Below are 6000 nucleotides of genomic sequence, written 5' to 3' on the forward strand. Positions count from 1 at the left end.
GGAGGTTGAGATAGGAGAATTGCTTGAACCCGGGAGGTGGAGGTTGCAGCAAGCCGAGATTGCGCCACTGCACTCCAGCCTGGGCAACAGAGCGATGCTCTGTCTCAAAAAAAAAAGAGCTAGAGAGAGAGACAGAGGAGACAGCAGGATTACACACATGGAAGTGGAGAAGGCAATGTGGTGATGGAGACAGATTGGAGTGATGTGGCCACAAGCCAAGGACTGCCAGCAGCCAGCACGAGCTGGAAGGGGTAAGGAATGAATTCCCCCTAGAGCTTCCAGAGGGAACACAGCCCTGACCCCTTGATTTCAGCCCAATGATCCTGATTCCAGACTTCTGGCCCCCAGAGCCGTGAGAGGGTATATTTCTGTTGTTTGAAGCCATCAGGCGTGTGATCATCTATACAGCAGCCACAGACGCAAATCCACTGTTCAACAGACATCTGTGGCACAGGCTGCCCTTGTGCCCAAAGCTGTGCCTGAGAAGTAAATGGCTCACAGAGCAGACAAGATGAAGACATAACCCAACCACAAAAGCCCCCTAGCCCGCCGGGTATACTTTCCTGCAGGGGAAAGGTGGGCACAGGGGAGTCAGGGAAAGAGAGGCGAGAACTGGAGTCTTGGTTGCAACAGCCAGTGAGTGTATTCTCAGTTCAAGCCACTGCACTGGGCTCCAGGGACTTCTTTCCACTGTTATTGATTGTACTCTAGAGGAAAATTGGAAAGCACAGGAAAGTAGAAAAAAAATCCACATTACTATAAACTTTTGTTTTATTTCCATCCAGTCATTTGTTTTCCCCATGCATAAGGGTTTGGTTTTGTTTTTATTTTTTTAATTGTGGTAAAATACACATAACAAAATTTATCAAAGTGTACAGCTCAGCAATATTATTAAATACACTTATAATGTTGTGCAACTAGCACCACCATCCATTTCTAGAACTCTTCATCTTGTCAAACGAAATTCCATACCCACAAACAATAACTCTCATGCCTTCCTCCCCAGCCTCTGGCAACCACCATTCTACTTCCTGTCTCTATGATTTTGACTACCCTAAGTGCCTCATATAAGTGGAATCATATAGAATTTGTCTTTTTGTGACTGGCTCATTTCATTTAGCATAATGGCCTTAAGGCTCATCCATGTGGCAGCATACTGCAGGATTCCTTTCCTTTTTAAGGATGAGTAACATTCACTGTGTGTATGCACCACATTTTGCCTAGCCATTCATTCCTCTGTTGGTGGAAACTTGGGTTACTATAAACATTGGTGTGCAAATATTAGATAGTGCAAAATTTATTGCAGTTTTTGCCATTACTTTCAATATCTCTGAGGCCCTGTTTTTAGTTCTTTGGGTTATATACCCAGAAGTGCAATTTCTGAATCACATGGTAAGTCTATGTTCAATTTTTTGTTTATTTATGTATGTATGTATTTATTTATTTATTTATTTATTGGGAATGGGGTCTTGCTGCATTGCTCAGGGTGGTCTCAAACTCCTGGGCTCAAGCAATCCTCCCTCAACCTCCCAAGTAGCGGGGATTACAGGCATGAGCCCCTGGCTTTATGGTGTTTGTTTGTTTGTTTGTTTGTTTGTTTGAGACAGGGTCTTGCTCAGTAATCCAGGCTGGAGTGCAGTGGCACGATCACTGCTCACTGTAGCCTCGACTTCCTGGGCTCAAGCAATCCTCCCACTTCAGTCCCCCAAGTAGCTGGAACTACAGGTGCACACCACTATGCATGGCTAATTTTTTTTTTTTTTTAGTGGAGATGCGGTCTCACTATGTTGCTCAGGCTGGTTGTGAGCTCCTGAGCTCAATCGATCCTCCTGCCTCAGCCTCTCAAAGTGCTGGGATTACAGGTGTAAGCCACGGTGCCCAGCCTCTGTTTAATTTTTTAAGAGATTGCCATACTGTTTCCATAGAGACTATAGCATTTTACATTCCCACCAATAGTGCACACGTGTTCCAATTTCTCTACATCCTCATCAATACCTATTTTCTGGTTTTGGGTTTTTGTTGTTGTTGTTTGTTTGTTTGTTTTGAGACAGAGTTTCGCTCTTGTCACCCAGGTTAGAGTACAGTGGCACGATCTCAGCTCATGCAACTTCCACCTCCTGGGTCCAAGCCATTCTCCTGCCTCAGCCTCCCAAGTAGTTGTGGATACAGGTGTGCACCACCACGCCTGGCTAATTTTTGTGTTTTTAGTAGAGACAAGTTTCACCATGTTGGCCAGGCTGGTCTCAAACTCCTGACCTCAGGTGATCCATCTCCCTCAGCCTCCCAAAGTGCTGGGATTATAGGCATAAGCCACCATGCCCAGCCAATTTTCTGGGGTTTTTTTGTTTTGTTTTTTTGTTTTGTTTTTTTAATAGCAGTCTTCTTAATGGATATGAAGTAATATCTCATTATAGTTTTGATTGGCATTTTTCTAATGCACATTTTTCCATGTGCTTATTGGCCATTTGTCTTTTTAAATGGAGAAATGTCTTTTCAAAACCTTTGTCCATTTTTGAATCAGGTTGTTTGTCTTTTAGTTGTTGAGTTTTAGAAGTTCTCTATATATTCTAAATATTAATCCTTTATCAGATATATAATTTGCAAATATTTTCCTCCATACTGTGGGTTGCCTTTTTACTCTGTTGATAGTGTCTTAGGATTAACAAAATTTTTTTAACTTTTATGAAGTCTAGTTTTTCTTTTTTATGAAGTCTGTTGTCTGTGCCTTTGGTGTCATATATAAGAAATCATTGCCAAATTCGATGTTGGTAAGCTTTTGCCTGATGTTTTCTTGTAAGAGTTCCATGCATAGGTTTATTATTTGTTCATTTCAGTCCCAAGATGTCATCTGTCACCCAGGCCATCTGGATCCTTGTTAAAGAAAAGGGCACAACTGTTCTTTGTCATGTCCATCCAGCTGCAGGACTTCTGACACCTCCCTACCATTTGTCAAACCAACCCCAACTCCTCAGCCTGGTGTTTAAGGCCATCTGCATCCAGCCTTCCCTCCTGACTGGCCTTCCCTCCACTGGCCCCTATACATCCTGTTCACATGGCTCTTCTCACACGCTCACCCTTGCTCCGTGCCTCTGCTCACCTGGAACGAGCTTCTTCCACCTTCCTCTAATTCCTATAAACAAGAATCCACTGAGACAGTCCACATTCCAGGGCCCCTGTGCTGGGCCCTGTCCAAGGTCCTGGAGATGAACATAAACAAGATGTGAGAGTGGCGGGAGAGGGTCATGGATGCATTCTCTTTAAGACTCTTTCGGGTTTGAAGAATAAGAAACTGCTCAAAGTAGCTTAAGCCAAAAGAGAAGCATATTTGGAGGGACACAGGAATTTCTCAGAACAGAAGGGCAAACAGCCCAGTCAGGACTCATGGGAACTGGGAATTAGAAAGCTTTCTGCCTCGCCGAGCTTCATAATCTCTGGGCCTCCACTTCCTCTCCTCCCCTCCCTGGGCTGGCTGCCTCTGCTCACCCATTTTGCCCTTGTCTCGTCATGCCACTGGCCCCCAACTCCACGTCATTGCCTCTCAGCCCAGGGGTCACCACCAACAGGCAACAGTGTCTATGCAGCCACATTTCAGACTCTCTCGAGAGAATCTACCTGGCTTCCACACTCTCTAGGGACCCTATTTGTTTGGCATCCTGTCACTGACTGTGGGTGAGCCCATGGGTCCCTGACTCAGGTGCCCACCCCAGGTCCAATCAGCTGTGGCTGGAGAGGGAGGGTGAGGAAGGCAGGGGCTGCTGGATCACAAGGTTGTTCTTCCTGGAGATTGCTTCTCCCGGATCAGAGTCTGAATTTTATCAGGATCCCTGGGTGAATCATGGGCAGATTAAAGTGTAAGAAGCAGGCCGGGTGCAGTGGCTCAGCCCTGTAATCCCAGCACTTTGGGCCAAGGCAGGAGGATCACTTGAGGTCAGGAGTTCGAGACCAGCCTAGATAATGTGGCAAAACCCTGTCTCTACTAAAAATACAAAAATTAGCCAGGAATGGTGGTGCGTGCCTGTAATCCCAGCTACTCAAAAGGCTGAGGCAGGAGAATCACTTGAACCCAGGAGGCAGAGGTTGCAGTAAGCCGAGATTGTGCCACTGCACTCTACCCTGGACGACTGAGTGAGACTCTGTCTCAAAAAATAAATAAATAAGTGAAAACAAAAATAATAAAGTGTAAGAAGTGCAGCTGTGGAGCTGCGGTTCTCCGAGAGTGGTCCCTGATCCACCAGCCTCCGCATCACTGGGCAACTTGTTAGAAATGCAGATTATGGGCCGGGTGCGGTGACACATGCCTGTAACCCCAGCACTTCCGGAGGGTGAGGCGGGTGGATCACCTGAGGTCAGGAGTTCAAGACCAGCCTGGCCAACATGGTGAAACCCCGTCTCTACTAAAAATACAAAAAATCAGCCTGGCGTGGTGGCGTGTGCCTGTAATCCCAGCTACTCGGGAGGCTGAGGCAGGAGAATCACTTGAACCTGGGCGGCAGAGATTACAGTGAGCCAAGATCACACCACTGCATTCCAGCCTTGGCAACAGAGTGACACTCTGTCTCAAAAACAAAAGAAACAAACAAACAAAAAAATGCAGATTATGAAGCCCTATCTTAGACCTGCTGAATCTGAAACTCTGGGGGTGGGGCCCAGTCCTTTGTTTTCACAGCCCTCCAGGTGACTCAGATGGGCACCAAAGTTTGAGAACTATTGCCCTAAAGCAGGGATTGGCAAGCTTTTCCTCTAAAGGGCTAGATGGTAAATACTTTAGACTTAGTGGCCTCAACTCTGCTGTCATAGCACCTAAGCAGCCATAACAATAGATAATAAAGAATAGGCACATGTGGCAGGCAGGATTCTCAGGCAAGTCTGGGCCCTTTTTGATTTTTGCTGCCATGTCTTGGCTGACCTCAATTTCTGGACTTCTGGTTTCTGCTTGACTTGTCATCAAAGGACCTTTGTTCTCTCATGGATCTAACACTTGCTCTTCTTGTCTTTATTGGGAGCTCACCTCTCCAGTCTGCCCACAGCTCCCACATGGCTGCCTGGTGGCCAGCACAGCTCAGAAGCATGAGTGACGGGTAGGAAGTGTTGTAGGAACAACAGGTTTGTATGCCCACTGTGCGCTAACAGACCCAGTAACTGAGACAGCAGCGTTGACAGGGAGAAAGAGTTTAATGATCGCGGGGCACCAAGTGAGGAGATGGAGACCCTCAAATCCATCTCCCACAGTAGTTTTGGGTGAGGTCTCTAAGGGGATTGTGGAGGGTGAGCTAGTGAAGAACTGGGGTTGTTGACTGGTTGGGTCCTATCAAGAATCATGAGTTTCAGTGCCCTGGTTGGTTCCTACCTGCGTTCATGCCCCACGGTTGGTATAACAAATTTCCACAAACCAGGTGGCTTAAGACAACAGACATTTCTTTTCTCCCCATCTGGAGCACAGAAGTCTGAAGTTCAGGTGTGCCCAGCAGGGGTGTACTCCCCATAAAGGCTCTGGGAGGAGTCCTGTGTTTCCTCTCCCCACCTCTGGTGACTTTAGGCACTCCTTGGCTTGGGCAACATCGCTCCAATTTCCACCTCCACTGATACGTGACCTCCTCCGCACCTTTGCGCATTTCAAATCTCCCCCTGCCTTTCTCTCATGGTGCACTTGTCACTGGATTTAGGGCCTGCCTGGAGATCCAGGATGATCTCATTTTGAGGCTCTTCACTAATTACATCTGCAAGACCCATTTTCCAAATAAGGTCACATCCACAGCTTCCTGTGGACATCTATTTGGTGGTTGAGGCACACTATTCAAACCCTTACACCACCCTCCCCATCAAACACACAGGACCAGACTAGGGACAATTGGTGTCTCCACTCCACCTCCATCCTAATCAGAACTACAAAGGACAAGGTTTCTGGTCATCCCCATACTACAGCCAGAGCCAGAAGAACATCTGAGAAATAAGGAATGGCCCCTCTTCTCCAGGAACCCATGGCTCAATGGAAGCAGAGCT

The sequence above is a fragment of the Pan paniscus genome, chromosome 19, assembly GCF_029289425.2.
Source record: "Pan paniscus chromosome 19, NHGRI_mPanPan1-v2.0_pri, whole genome shotgun sequence".
Classification (NCBI taxonomy): Eukaryota; Metazoa; Chordata; class Mammalia; order Primates; family Hominidae; genus Pan; species Pan paniscus.